This window comes from Lissotriton helveticus, chromosome 11, assembly GCF_964261635.1.
Source record: "Lissotriton helveticus chromosome 11, aLisHel1.1, whole genome shotgun sequence".
Lineage (NCBI taxonomy): Eukaryota > Metazoa > Chordata > Amphibia > Caudata > Salamandridae > Lissotriton > Lissotriton helveticus.
In genome coordinates, this window is record NC_136072.1 from 304,433,312 (window position 1) to 304,450,220 (window position 16,909).

Sequence of the window (16,909 nt, forward strand, 5' to 3'; positions counted from 1 at the left end):
TTGTTAGGCAACAGAGTGGCTCTCATGTCAGAAAGCATCTTGCTTTAGCTTTATGATGTCAGACTGCTAGGCAACAGAATGGCACCACATGTCAGACAACTTCTTGCTTTAGCTTTACGATGTCAGGCCCCCCTGGACCAATTGTCCTTGTGGAAGCTGACCACACAGGAGGATGAGATATCAGAAGTTATGCAGTAGGTTACTATCCGTATTCATGACTGCCAGCCACGTAGGAGGGGGAATGGTAAAGGAATCTGAAACAGTCAAAGCTCTGTGTCCTTTTTGAAAGTGGGATGGGGGTACAAAGACAGATTATCCTTAACAAAAATCCATCTTGAGTATCAGAGCCCAACATACAGAGTGCAGGAGAAGAGGTTAAATGAGCTTCCTACCGTGAGAATGTAACACTATTTTTCATACGTGAGATGGTGCATTTCAGCCTCAAAGGCAGCAATTTCCTCGAATGGAACATTGCTATCACCAGGATCTAAAGCAGGTTTTAGTAGAGTTTGAGTCAGTCAGTCTTTTATTAACTATCATGACCAACATAATGTGATCCATATTACTTCTTTCTTGACAGAAATGATATTCAGGCGCAGGTTTCCACTATAAAGTAGTGAGGACATTCCGTTGCTATGAACATCTTTTTAATGCCCAAAAGAATGATTGGGCGTTTTACTTACCACGTAAATTGGTAAAATGATGCACTATGCCAGAAGACTTCCTTTTTTTTTTTGCTTCAGTCTCGGCAATTCAGAGAAACTCTGCTGTGAAACACTGCCACTGCTGGTCATTCAATATAATCTGCAGATGGAAAAGTCCACTGTTAGTACATTTAATATAAGCAATACAAAAAGTTTTGATTTATATAAAGGGTTACCAGATCTATACTATGGAGTCTGTTTTATTGTGAAAATCAACAGCTCAATAAAAAAATCAAATCTCAATTTGTGTTTATAACCTCCCATACTTCTCTGCATTCCCTTGACTCATTTGCTAAAACTCTCTAAACAATTGTAGCACGTACATTAGGACATAGATCTTTTTGCCAGCCAAGTGGCAGCGCACCATTCTCACTTCTTTAGTTTTAGGATATGGTACACCAGTAGCAATTAAGCCAGCTGATAAGTTGAGAGAGGAAGGGTTATGCTACAGTTAACGGGAATGATAGAAACTATGAATAGCATCATTTCCATCTTCTCTTTAGCCAAATCCTACCAGTTCAGCAAGAGTGAAGTTGAGACTCTTATGCTCAAACTTGCGTTCATACAAATATAGAAGTCTAAATAAAGTCCTAATTTCTTTCATCTTACCATCAACACTTTCAGTTGGGCATCCTGTCTACCCTGCAACTCATATCATTACCAAGATAAATGTATCCTACTCTTTGTTAGGCAACAGAGTGGCTCTCATGTCAGAAAGCATCTTGCTTTAGCTTTATGATGTCAGACTGCTAGGCAACAGAATGGCACCACATGTCAGACAACTTCTTGCTTTAGCTTTATGATGTCAGGCCCCCCTGGACCAATTGTCCTTGTGGAAGCTGACCACACAGGAGGATGAGATATCAGAAGTTATGCAGTAGGTTACTATCCGTATTCATGACTGCCAGCCACGTAAGAGGGGGAATGGTAAAGGAATCTTAAACAGTCAAAGCTCTGTGTCCTTTTTGAAAGTGGGATGGGGGTACAAAGACAGATTATCCTTAACAAAAATCCATCTTGAGTATCAGAGCCCAACATACAGAGTGCAGGAGAAGAGGTTAAATGAGCTTCCTACCGTGAGAATGTAACACTATTTTTCATACGTGAGATGGTGCATTTCAGCCTCAAAGGCAGCAATTTCCTCGAATGGAACATTGCTATCACCAGGATCTAAAGCAGGTTTTAGTAGAGTTCGAGTCAGTCAGTCTTTTATTAACTATCATGACCAACATAATGTGATCCATATTACTTCTTTCTTGACAGAAATAATATTCAGGTTCAGGTTTCCACTATAAAGTAGTGAGGACATTCCGTTGCTATGAACATCTTTTTAATGCCCAAAAGAATGATTGGGCGTTTTACTTACCACGTAAATTGGTAAAATGATGCACTATGCCAGAAGACTTCCTTTTTTTTTTTGCTTCAGTCTCGGCAATTCAGAGAAACTCTGCTGTGAAACACTGCCACTGCTGGTCATTCAGTATAATCTGCAGATGGAAAAGTCCACTGTTAGTACATTTAATATAAGCAATACAAAAAGTTTTGATTTATATAAAGGGTTACCAGATCTATACTATGGAGTCTGTTTTATTGTGAAAATCAACAGCTCAATAAAAAAATCAAATCTCAATTTGTGTTTATAACCTCCCATACTTCTCTGCATTCCCTTGACTCATTTGCTAAAACTCTCTAAACAATTGTAGCACGTACATTAGGACATAGATCTTTTTGCCAGCCAAGTGGCAGCGCACCATTCTCACTTCTTTAGTTTTAGGATATGGTACACCAGTAGCAATTAAGCCAGCTGATAAGTTGAGAGAGGAAGGGTTATGCTACAGTTAACGGGAATGATAGAAACTATGAATAGCATCATTTCCATCTTCTCTTTAGCCAAATCCTACCAGTTCAGCAAGAGTGAAGTTGAGACTCTTATGCTCAAACTTGCGTTCATACAAATATAGAAGTCTAAATAAAGTCCTAATTTCTTTCATCTTACCATCAACACTTTCAGTTGGGCATCCTGTCTACCCTGCAACTCATATCATTACCAAGATAAATGTATCCTACTCTTTGTTAGGCAACAGAGTGGCTCTCATGTCAGAAAGCATCTTGCTTTAGCTTTATGATGTCAGACTGCTAGGCAACAGAATGGCACCACATGTCAGACAACTTCTTGCTTTAGCTTTATGATGTCAGGCCCCCCTGGACCAATTGTCCTTGTGGAAGCTGACCACACAGGAGGATGAGATATCAGAAGTTATGCAGTAGGTTACTATCCGTATTCATGACTGCCAGCCACGTAAGAGGGGGAATGGTAAAGGAATCTTAAACAGTCAAAGCTCTGTGTCCTTTTTGAAAGTGGGATGGGGGTACAAAGACAGATTATCCTTAACAAAAATCCATCTTGAGTATCAGAGCCCAACATACAGAGTGCAGGAGAAGAGGTTAAATGAGCTTCCTACCGTGAGAATGTAACACTATTTTTCATACGTGAGATGGTGCATTTCAGCCTCAAAGGCAGCAATTTCCTCGAATGGAACATTGCTATCACCAGGATCTAAAGCAGGTTTTAGTAGAGTTCGAGTCAGTCAGTCTTTTATTAACTATCATGACCAACATAATGTGATCCATATTACTTCTTTCTTGACAGAAATAATATTCAGGTTCAGGTTTCCACTATAAAGTAGTGAGGACATTCCGTTGCTATGAACATCTTTTTAATGCCCAAAAGAATGATTGGGCGTTTTACTTACCACGTAAATTGGTAAAATGATGCACTATGCCAGAAGACTTCCTTTTTTTTTTTGCTTCAGTCTCGGCAATTCAGAGAAACTCTGCTGTGAAACACTGCCACTGCTGGTCATTCAGTATAATCTGCAGATGGAAAAGTCCACTGTTAGTACATTTAATATAAGCAATACAAAAAGTTTTGATTTATATAAAGGGTTACCAGATCTATACTATGGAGTCTGTTTTATTGTGAAAATCAACAGCTCAATAAAAAAATCAAATCTCAATTTGTGTTTATAACCTCCCATACTTCTCTGCATTCCCTTGACTCATTTGCTAAAACTCTCTAAACAATTGTAGCACGTACATTAGGACATAGATCTTTTTGCCAGCCAAGTGGCAGCGCACCATTCTCACTTCTTTAGTTTTAGGATATGGTACACCAGTAGCAATTAAGCCAGCTGATAAGTTGAGAGAGGAAGGGTTATGCTACAGTTAACGGGAATGATAGAAACTATGAATAGCATCATTTCCATCTTCTCTTTAGCCAAATCCTACCAGTTCAGCAAGAGTGAAGTTGAGACTCTTATGCTCAAACTTGCGTTCATACAAATATAGAAGTCTAAATAAAGTCCTAATTTCTTTCATCTTACCATCAACACTTTCAGTTGGGCATCCTGTCTACCCTGCAACTCATATCATTACCAAGATAAATGTATCCTACTCTTTGTTAGGCAACAGAGTGGCTCTCATGTCAGAAAGCATCTTGCTTTAGCTTTATGATGTCAGACTGCTAGGCAACAGAATGGCACCACATGTCAGACAACTTCTTGCTTTAGCTTTATGATGTCAGGCCCCCCTGGACCAATTGTCCTTGTGGAAGCTGACCACACAGGAGGATGAGATATCAGAAGTTATGCAGTAGGTTACTATCCGTATTCATGACTGCCAGCCACGTAGGAGGGGGAATGGTAAAGGAATCTGAAACAGTCAAAGCTCTGTGTCCTTTTTGAAAGTGGGATGGGGGTACAAAGACAGATTATCCTTAACAAAAATCCATCTTGAGTATCAGAGCCCAACATACAGAGTGCAGGAGAAGAGGTTAAATGAGCTTCCTACCGTGAGAATGTAACACTATTTTTCATACGTGAGATGGTGCATTTCAGCCTCAAAGGCAGCAATTTCCTCGAATGGAACATTGCTATCACCAGGATCTAAAGCAGGTTTTAGTAGAGTTCGAGTCAGTCAGTCTTTTATTAACTATCATGACCAACATAATGTGATCCATATTACTTCTTTCTTGACAGAAATGATATTCAGGCACAGGTTTCCACTATAAAGTAGTGAGGACATTCCGTTGCTATGAACATCTTTTTAATGCCCAAAAGAATGATTGGGCGTTTTACTTACCACGTAAATTGGTAAAATGATGCACTATGCCAGAAGACTTCCTTTTTTTTTTTGCTTCAGTCTCGGCAATTCAGAGAAACTCTGCTGTGAAACACTGCCACTGCTGGTCATTCAGTATAATCTGCAGATGGAAAAGTCCACTGTTAGTACATTTAATATAAGCAATACAAAAAGTTTTGATTTATATAAAGGTTACCAGATCTATACTATGGAGTCTGTTTTATTGTGAAAATCAACAGCTCAATAAAAAAATCAAATCTCAATTTGTGTTTATAACCTCCCATACTTCTCTGCATTCCCTTGACTCATTTGCTAAAACTCTCTAAACAATTGTAGCACGTACATTAGGACATAGATCTTTTTGCCAGCCAAGTGGCAGCGCACCATTCTCACTTCTTTAGTTTTAGGATATGGTACACCAGTAGCAATTAAGCCAGCTGATAAGTTGAGAGAGGAAGGGTTATGCTACAGTTAACGGGAATGATAGAAACTATGAATAGCATCATTTCCATCTTCTCTTTAGCCAAATCCTACCAGTTCAGCAAGAGTGAAGTTGAGACTCTTATGCTCAAACTTGCGTTCATACAAATATAGAAGTCTAAATAAAGTCCTAATTTCTTTCATCTTACCATCAACACTTTCAGTTGGGCATCCTGTCTACCCTGCAACTCATATCATTACCAAGATAAATGTATCCTACTCTTTGTTAGGCAACAGAGTGGCTCTCATGTCAGAAAGCATCTTGCTTTAGCTTTATGATGTCAGACTGCTAGGCAACAGAATGGCACCACATGTCAGACAACTTCTTGCTTTAGCTTTATGATGTCAGGCCCCCCTGGACCAATTGTCCTTGTGGAAGCTGACCACACAGGAGGATGAGATATCAGAAGTTATGCAGTAGGTTACTATCCGTATTCATGACTGCCAGCCACGTAGGAGGGGGAATGGTAAAGGAATCTGAAACAGTCAAAGCTCTGTGTCCTTTTTGAAAGTGGGATGGGGATACAAAGACAGATTATCCTTAACAAAAATCCATCTTGAGTATCAGAGCCCAACATACAGAGTGCAGGAGAAGAGGTTAAATGAGCTTCCTACCGTGAGAATGTAACACTATTTTTCATACGTGAGATGGTGCATTTCAGCCTCAAAGGCAGCAATTTCCTCGAATGGAACATTGCTATCACCAGGATCTAAAGCAGGTTTTAGTAGAGTTCGAGTCAGTCAGTCTTTTATTAACTATCATGACCAACATAATGTGATCCATATTACTTCTTTCTTGACAGAAATGATATTCAGGCACAGGTTTCCACTATAAAGTAGTGAGGACATTCCGTTGCTATGAACATCTTTTTAATGCCCAAAAGAATGATTGGGCGTTTTACTTACCACGTAAATTGGTAAAATGATGCACTATGCCAGAAGACTTCCTTTTTTTTTTTTGCTTCAGTCTCGGCAATTCAGAGAAACTCTGCTGTGAAACACTGCCACTGCTGGTCATTCAGTATAATCTGCAGATGGAAAAGTCCACTGTTAGTACATTTAATATAAGCAATACAAAAAGTTTTGATTTATATAAAGGTTACCAGATCTATACTATGGAGTCTGTTTTATTGTGAAAATCAACAGCTCAATAAAAAAATCAAATCTCAATTTGTGTTTATAACCTCCCATACTTCTCTGCATTCCCTTGACTCATTTGCTAAAACTCTCTAAACAATTGTAGCACGTACATTAGGACATAGATCTTTTTGCCAGCCAAGTGGCAGCGCACCATTCTCACTTCTTTAGTTTTAGGATATGGTACACCAGTAGCAATTAAGCCAGCTGATAAGTTGAGAGAGGAAGGGTTATGCTACAGTTAACGGGAATGATAGAAACTATGAATAGCATCATTTCCATCTTCTCTTTAGCCAAATCCTACCAGTTCAGCAAGAGTGAAGTTGAGACTCTTATGCTCAAACTTGCGTTCATACAAATATAGAAGTCTAAATAAAGTCCTAATTTCTTTCATCTTACCATCAACACTTTCAGTTGGGCATCCTGTCTACCCTGCAACTCATATCATTACCAAGATAAATGTATCCTACTCTTTGTTAGGCAACAGAGTGGCTCTCATGTCAGAAAGCATCTTGCTTTAGCTTTATGATGTCAGACTGCTAGGCAACAGAATGGCACCACATGTCAGACAACTTCTTGCTTTAGCTTTATGATGTCAGGCCCCCCTGGACCAATTGTCCTTGTGGAAGCTGACCACACAGGAGGATGAGATATCAGAAGTTATGCAGTAGGTTACTATCCGTATTCATGACTGCCAGCCACGTAGGAGGGGGAATGGTAAAGGAATCTGAAACAGTCAAAGCTCTGTGTCCTTTTTGAAAGTGGGATGGGGATACAAAGACAGATTATCCTTAACAAAAATCCATCTTGAGTATCAGAGCCCAACATACAGAGTGCAGGAGAAGAGGTTAAATGAGCTTCCTACCGTGAGAATGTAACACTATTTTTCATACGTGAGATGGTGCATTTCAGCCTCAAAGGCAGCAATTTCCTCGAATGGAACATTGCTATCACCAGGATCTAAAGCAGGTTTTAGTAGAGTTCGAGTCAGTCAGTCTTTTATTAACTATCATGACCAACATAATGTGATCCATATTACTTCTTTCTTGACAGAAATGATATTCAGGCACAGGTTTCCACTATAAAGTAGTGAGGACATTCCGTTGCTATGAACATCTTTTTAATGCCCAAAAGAATGATTGGGCGTTTTACTTACCACGTAAATTGGTAAAATGATGCACTATGCCAGAAGACTTCCTTTTTTTTTTTTGCTTCAGTCTCGGCAATTCAGAGAAACTCTGCTGTGAAACACTGCCACTGCTGGTCATTCAGTATAATCTGCAGATGGAAAAGTCCACTGTTAGTACATTTAATATAAGCAATACAAAAAGTTTTGATTTATATAAAGGTTACCAGATCTATACTATGGAGTCTGTTTTATTGTGAAAATCAACAGCTCAATAAAAAAATCAAATCTCAATTTGTGTTTATAACCTCCCATACTTCTCTGCATTCCCTTGACTCATTTGCTAAAACTCTCTAAACAATTGTAGCACGTACATTAGGACATAGATCTTTTTGCCAGCCAAGTGGCAGCGCACCATTCTCACTTCTTTAGTTTTAGGATATGGTACACCAGTAGCAATTAAGCCAGCTGATAAGTTGAGAGAGGAAGGGTTATGCTACAGTTAACGGGAATGATAGAAACTATGAATAGCATCATTTCCATCTTCTCTTTAGCCAAATCCTACCAGTTCAGCAAGAGTGAAGTTGAGACTCTTATGCTCAAACTTGCGTTCATACAAATATAGAAGTCTAAATAAAGTCCTAATTTCTTTCATCTTACCATCAACACTTTCAGTTGGGCATCCTGTCTACCCTGCAACTCATATCATTACCAAGATAAATGTATCCTACTCTTTGTTAGGCAACAGAGTGGCTCTCATGTCAGAAAGCATCTTGCTTTAGCTTTATGATGTCAGACTGCTAGGCAACAGAATGGCACCACATGTCAGACAACTTCTTGCTTTAGCTTTATGATGTCAGGCCCCCTTGGACCAATTGTCCTTGTGGAAGCTGACCACACAGGAGGATGAGATATCAGAAGTTATGCAGTAGGTTACTATCCGTATTCATGACTGCCAGCCACGTAAGAGGGGGAATGGTAAAGGAATCTTAAACAGTCAAAGCTCTGTGTCCTTTTTGAAAGTGGGATGGGGGTACAAAGACAGATTATCCTTAACAAAAATCCATCTTGAGTATCAGAGCCCAACATACAGAGTGCAGGAGAAGAGGTTAAATGAGCTTCCTACCGTGAGAATGTAACACTATTTTTCATACGTGAGATGGTGCATTTCAGCCTCAAAGGCAGCAATTTCCTCGAATGGAACATTGCTATCACCAGGATCTAAAGCAGGTTTTAGTAGAGTTCGAGTCAGTCAGTCTTTTATTAACTATCATGACCAACATAATGTGATCCATATTACTTCTTTCTTGACAGAAATAATATTCAGGCTCAGGTTTCCACTATAAAGTAGTGAGGACATTCCGTTGCTATGAACATCTTTTTAATGCCCAAAAGAATGATTGGGCGTTTTACTTACCACGTAAATTGGTAAAATGATGCACTATGCCAGAAGACTTCCTTTTTTTTTTGCTTCAGTCTCGGCAATTCAGAGAAACTCTGCTGTGAAACACTGCCACTGCTGGTAATTCAGTATAATCTGCAGATGGAAAAGTCCACTGTTAGTACATTTAATATAAGCAATACAAAAAGTTTTGATTTATATAAAGGGTTACCAGATCTATACTATGGAGTCTGTTTTATTGTGAAAATCAACAGCTCAATAAAAAAATCAAATCTCAATTTGTGTTTATAACCTCCCATACTTCTCTGCATTCCCTTGACTCATTTGCTAAAACTCTCTAAACAATTGTAGCACGTACATTAGGACATAGATCTTTTTGCCAGCCAAGTGGCAGCGCACCATTCTCACTTCTTTAGTTTTAGGATATGGTACACCAGTAGCAATTAAGCCAGCTGATAAGTTGAGAGAGGAAGGGTTATGCTACAGTTAACGGGAATGATAGAAACTATGAATAGCATCATTTCCATCTTCTCTTTAGCCAAATCCTACCAGTTCAGCAAGAGTGAAGTTGAGACTCTTATGCTCAAACTTGCGTTCATACAAATATAGAAGTCTAAATAAAGTCCTAATTTCTTTCATCTTACCATCAACACTTTCAGTTGGGCATCCTGTCTACCCTGCAACTCATATCATTACCAAGATAAATGTATCCTACTCTTTGTTAGGCAACAGAGTGGCTCTCATGTCAGAAAGCATCTTGCTTTAGCTTTATGATGTCAGACTGCTAGGCAACAGAATGGCACCACATGTCAGACAACTTCTTGCTTTAGCTTTATGATGTCAGGCCCCCCTGGACCAATTGTCCTTGTGGAAGCTGACCACACAGGAGGATGAGATATCAGAAGTTATGCAGTAGGTTACTATCCGTATTCATGACTGCCAGCCACGTAGGAGGGGGAATGGTAAAGGAATCTGAAACAGTCAAAGCTCTGTGTCCTTTTTGAAAGTGGGATGGGGGTACAAAGACAGATTATCCTTAACAAAAATCCATCTTGAGTATCAGAGCCCAACATACAGAGTGCAGGAGAAGAGGTTAAATGAGCTTCCTACTGTGAGAATGTAACACTATTTTTCATACGTGAGATGGTGCATTTCAGCCTCAAAGGCAGCAATTTCCTCGAATGGAACATTGCTATCACCAGGATCTAAAGCAGGTTTTAGTAGAGTTCGAGTCAGTCAGTCTTTTATTAACTATCATGACCAACATAATGTGATCCATATTACTTCTTTCTTGACAGAAATGATATTCAGGCTCAGGTTTCCACTATAAAGTAGTGAGGACATTCCGTTGCTATGAACATCTTTTTAATGCCCAAAAGAATGATTGGGCATTTTACTTACCACGTAAATTGGTAAAATGATGCACTATGCCAGAAGACTTCCTTTTTTTTTTTGCTTCAGTCTCGGCAAGTCAGAGAAACTCTGCTGTGAAACACTGCCACTGCTGGTCATTCAGTATAATCTGCAGATGGAAAAGTCCACTGTTAGTACATTTAATATAAGCAATACAAAAAGTTTTGATTTATATAAAGGGTTACCAGATCTATACTATGGAGTCTGTTTTATTGTGAAAATCAACAGCTCAATAAAAAAATCAAATCTCAATTTGTGTTTATAACCTCCCATACTTCTCTGCATTCCCTTGACTCATTTGCTAAAACTCTCTAAACAATTGTAGCACGTACATTAGGACATAGATCTTTTTGCCAGCCAAGTGGCAGCGCACCATTCTCACTTCTTTAGTTTTAGGATATGGTACACCAGTAGCAATTAAGCCAGCTGATAAGTTGAGAGAGGAAGGGTTATGCTACAGTTAACGGGAATGATAGAAACTATGAATAGCATCATTTCCATCTTCTCTTTAGCCAAATCCTACCAGTTCAGCAAGAGTGAAGTTGAGACTCTTATGCTCAAACTTGCGTTCATACAAATATAGAAGTCTAAATAAAGTCCTAATTTCTTTCATCTTACCATCAACACTTTCAGTTGGGCATCCTGTCTACCCTGCAACTCATATCATTACCAAGATAAATGTATCCTACTCTTTGTTAGGCAACAGAGTGGCTCTCATGTCAGAAAGCATCTTGCTTTAGCTTTATGATGTCAGACTGCTAGGCAACAGAATGGCACCACATGTCAGACAACTTCTTGCTTTAGCTTTATGATGTCAGGCCCCCCTGGACCAATTGTCCTTGTGGAAGCTGACCACACAGGAGGATGAGATATCAGAAGTTATGCAGTAGGTTACTATCCGTATTCATGACTGCCAGCCACGTAAGAGGGGGAATGGTAAAGGAATCTTAAACAGTCAAAGCTCTGTGTCCTTTTTGAAAGTGGGATGGGGGTACAAAGACAGATTATCCTTAACAAAAATCCATCTTGAGTATCAGAGCCCAACATACAGAGTGCAGGAGAAGAGGTTAAATGAGCTTCCTACCGTGAGAATGTAACACTATTTTTCATACGTGAGATGGTGCATTTCAGCCTCAAAGGCAGCAATTTCCTCGAATGGAACATTGCTATCACCAGGATCTAAAGCAGGTTTTAGTAGAGTTCGAGTCAGTCAGTCTTTTATTAACTATCATGACCAACATAATGTGATCCATATTACTTCTTTCTTGACAGAAATAATATTCAGGCTCAGGTTTCCACTATAAAGTAGTGAGGACATTCCGTTGCTATGAACATCTTTTTAATGCCCAAAAGAATGATTGGGCGTTTTACTTACCACGTAAATTGGTAAAATGATGCACTATGCCAGAAGACTTCCTTTTTTTTTTGCTTCAGTCTCGGCAAGTCAGAGAAACTCTGCTGTGAAACACTGCCACTGCTGGTCATTCAGTATAATCTGCAGATGGAAAAGTCCACTGTTAGTACATTTAATATAAGCAATACAAAAAGTTTTGATTTATATAAAGGGTTACCAGATCTATACTATGGAGTCTGTTTTATTGTGAAAATCAACAGCTCAATAAAAAAATCAAATCTCAATTTGTGTTTATAACCTCCCATACTTCTCTGCATTCCCTTGACTCATTTGCTAAAACTCTCTAAACAATTGTAGCACGTACATTAGGACATAGATCTTTTTGCCAGCCAAGTGGCAGCGCACCATTCTCACTTCTTTAGTTTTAGGATATGGTACACCAGTAGCAATTAAGCCAGCTGATAAGTTGAGAGAGGAAGGGTTATGCTACAGTTAACGGGAATGATAGAAACTATGAATAGCATCATTTCCATCTTCTCTTTAGCCAAATCCTACCAGTTCAGCAAGAGTGAAGTTGAGACTCTTATGCTCAAACTTGCGTTCATACAAATATAGAAGTCTAAATAAAGTCCTAATTTCTTTCATCTTACCATCAACACTTTCAGTTGGGCATCCTGTCTACCCTGCAACTCATATCATTACCAAGATAAATGTATCCTACTCTTTGTTAGGCAACAGAGTGGCTCTCATGTCAGAAAGCATCTTGCTTTAGCTTTATGATGTCAGACTGCTAGGCAACAGAATGGCACCACATGTCAGACAACTTCTTGCTTTAGCTTTATGATGTCAGGCCCCCCTGGACCAATTGTCCTTGTGGAAGCTGACCACACAGGAGGATGAGATATCAGAAGTTATGCAGTAGGTTACTATCCGTATTCATGACTGCCAGCCACGTAGGAGGGGGAATGGTAAAGGAATCTGAAACAGTCAAAGCTCTGTGTCCTTTTTGAAAGTGGGATGGGGGTACAAAGACAGATTATCCTTAACAAAAATCCATCTTGAGTATCAGAGCCCAACATACAGAGTGCAGGAGAAGAGGTTAAATGAGCTTCCTACCGTGAGAATGTAACACTATTTTTCATACGTGAGATGGTGCATTTCAGCCTCAAAGGCAGCAATTTCCTCGAATGGAACATTGCTATCACCAGGATCTAAAGCAGGTTTTAGTAGAGTTCGAGTCAGTCAGTCCTTTATTAACTATCATGACCAACATAATGTGATCCATATTACTTCTTTCTTGACAGAAATGATATTCAGGCGCAGGTTTCCACTATAAAGTAGTGAGGACATTCCGTTGCTATGAACATCTTTTTAATGCCCAAAAGAATGATTGGGCGTTTTACTTACCACGTAAATTGGTAAAATGATGCACTATGCCAGAAGACTTCCTTTTTTTTTTTGCTTCAGTCTCGGCAATTCAGAGAAACTCTGCTGTGAAACACTGCCACTGCTGGTCATTCAGTATAATCTGCAGATGGAAAAGTCCACTGTTAGTACATTTAATATAAGCAATACAAAAAGTTTTGATTTATATAAAGGGTTACCAGATCTATACTATGGAGTCTGTTTTATTGTGAAAATCAACAGCTCAATAAAAAAATCAAATCTCAATTTGTGTTTATAACCTCCCATACTTCTCTGCATTCCCTTGACTCATTTGCTAAAACTCTCTAAACAATTGTAGCACGTACATTAGGACATAGATCTTTTTGCCAGCCAAGTGGCAGCGCACCATTCTCACTTATTTAGTTTTAGGATATGGTACACCAGTAGCAATTAAGCCAGCTGATAAGTTGAGAGAGGAAGGGTTATGCTACAGTTAACGGGAATGATAGAAACTATGAATAGCATCATTTCCATCTTCTCTTTAGCCAAATCCTACCAGTTCAGCAAGAGTGAAGTTGAGACTCTTATGCTCAAACTTGCGTTCATACAAATATAGAAGTCTAAATAAAGTCCTAATTTCTTTCATCTTACCATCAACACTTTCAGTTGGGCATCCTGTCTACCCTGCAACTCATATCATTACCAAGATAAATGTATCCTACTCTTTGTTAGGCAACAGAGTGGCTCTCATGTCAGAAAGCATCTTGCTTTAGCTTTATGATGTCAGACTGCTAGGCAACAGAATGGCACCACATGTCAGACAACTTCTTGCTTTAGCTTTATGATGTCAGGCCCCCTTGGACCAATTGTCCTTGTGGAAGCTGACCACACAGGAGGATGAGATATCAGAAGTTATGCAGTAGGTTACTATCCGTATTCATGACTGCCAGCCACGTAAGAGGGGGAATGGTAAAGGAATCTTAAACAGTCAAAGCTCTGTGTCCTTTTTGAAAGTGGGATGGGGGTACAAAGACAGATTATCCTTAACAAAAATCCATCTTGAGTATCAGAGCCCAACATACAGAGTGCAGGAGAAGAGGTTAAATGAGCTTCCTACCGTGAGAATGTAACACTATTTTTCATACGTGAGATGGTGCATTTCAGCCTCAAAGGCAGCAATTTCCTCGAATGGAACATTGCTATCACCAGGATCTAAAGCAGGTTTTAGTAGAGTTCGAGTCAGTCAGTCTTTTATTAACTATCATGACCAACATAATGTGATCCATATTACTTCTTTCTTGACAGAAATAATATTCAGGCTCAGGTTTCCACTATAAAGTAGTGAGGACATTCCGTTGCTATGAACATCTTTTTAATGCCCAAAAGAATGATTGGGCGTTTTACTTACCACGTAAATTGGTAAAATGATGCACTATGCCAGAAGACTTCCTTTTTTTTTTGCTTCAGTCTCGGCAATTCAGAGAAACTCTGCTGTGAAACACTGCCACTGCTGGTCATTCAGTATAATCTGCAGATGGAAAAGTCCACTGTTAGTACATTTAATATAAGCAATACAAAAAGTTTTGATTTATATAAAGGGTTACCAGATCTATACTATGGAGTCTGTTTTATTGTGAAAATCAACAGCTCAATAAAAAAATCAAATCTCAATTTGTGTTTATAACCTCCCATACTTCTCTGCATTCCCTTGACTCATTTGCTAAAACTCTCTAAACAATTGTAGCACGTACATTAGGACATAGATCTTTTTGCCAGCCAAGTGGCAGCGCACCATTCTCACTTCTTTAGTTTTAGGATATGGTACACCAGTAGCAATTAAGCCAGCTGATAAGTTGAGAGAGGAAGGGTTATGCTACAGTTAACGGGAATGATAGAAACTATGAATAGCATCATTTCCATCTTCTCTTTAGCCAAATCCTACCAGTTCAGCAAGAGTGAAGTTGAGACTCTTATGCTCAAACTTGCGTTCATACAAATATAGAAGTCTAAATAAAGTCCTAATTTCTTTCATCTTACCATCAACACTTTCAGTTGGGCATCCTGTCTACCCTGCAACTCATATCATTACCAAGATAAATGTATCCTACTCTTTGTTAGGCAACAGAGTGGCTCTCATGTCAGAAAGCATCTTGCTTTAGCTTTATGATGTCAGACTGCTAGGCAACAGAATGGCACCACATGTCAGACAACTTCTTGCTTTAGCTTTATGATGTCAGGCCCCCCTGGACCAATTGTCCTTGTGGAAGCTGACCACACAGGAGGATGAGATATCAGAAGTTATGCAGTAGGTTACTATCCGTATTCATGACTGCCAGCCACGTAGGAGGGGGAATGGTAAAGGAATCTGAAACAGTCAAAGCTCTGTGTCCTTTTTGAAAGTGGGATGGGGATACAAAGACAGATTATCCTTAACAAAAATCCATCTTGAGTATCAGAGCCCAACATACAGAGTGCAGGAGAAGAGGTTAAATGAGCTTCCTACCGTGAGAATGTAACACTATTTTTCATACGTGAGATGGTGCATTTCAGCCTCAAAGGCAGCAATTTCCTCGAATGGAACATTGCTATCACCAGGATCTAAAGCAGGTTTTAGTAGAGTTCGAGTCAGTCAGTCTTTTATTAACTATCATGACCAACATAATGTGATCCATATTACTTCTTTCTTGACAGAAATGATATTCAGGCACAGGTTTCCACTATAAAGTAGTGAGGACATTCCGTTGCTATGAACATCTTTTTAATGCCCAAAAGAATGATTGGGCGTTTTACTTACCACGTAAATTGGTAAAATGATGCACTATGCCAGAAGACTTCCTTTTTTTTTTTTGCTTCAGTCTCGGCAATTCAGAGAAACTCTGCTGTGAAACACTGCCACTGCTGGTCATTCAGTATAATCTGCAGATGGAAAAGTCCACTGTTAGTACATTTAATATAAGCAATACAAAAAGTTTTGATTTATATAAAGGTTACCAGATCTATACTATGGAGTCTGTTTTATTGTGAAAATCAACAGCTCAATAAAAAAATCAAATCTCAATTTGTGTTTATAACCTCCCATACTTCTCTGCATTCCCTTGACTCATTTGCTAAAACTCTCTAAACAATTGTAGCACGTACATTAGGACATAGATCTTTTTGCCAGCCAAGTGGCAGCGCACCATTCTCACTTCTTTAGTTTTAGGATATGGTACACCAGTAGCAATTAAGCCAGCTGATAAGTTGAGAGAGGAAGGGTTATGCTACAGTTAACGGGAATGATAGAAACTATGAATAGCATCATTTCCATCTTCTCTTTAGCCAAATCCTACCAGTTCAGCAAGAGTGAAGTTGAGACTCTTATGCTCAAACTTGCGTTCATACAAATATAGAAGTCTAAATAAAGTCCTAATTTCTTTCATCTTACCATCAACACTTTCAGTTGGGCATCCTGTCTACCCTGCAACTCATATCATTACCAAGATAAATGTATCCTACTCTTTGTTAGGCAACAGAGTGGCTCTCATGTCAGAAAGCATCTTGCTTTAGCTTTATGATGTCAGACTGCTAGGCAACAGAATGGCACCACATGTCAGACAACTTCTTGCTTTAGCTTTATGATGTCAGGCCCCCTTGGACCAATTGTCCTTGTGGAAGCTGACCACACAGGAGGATGAGATATCAGAAGTTATGCAGTAGGTTACTATCCGTATTCATGACTGCCAGCCACGTAAGAGGGGGAATGGTAAAGGAATCTTAAACAGTCAAAG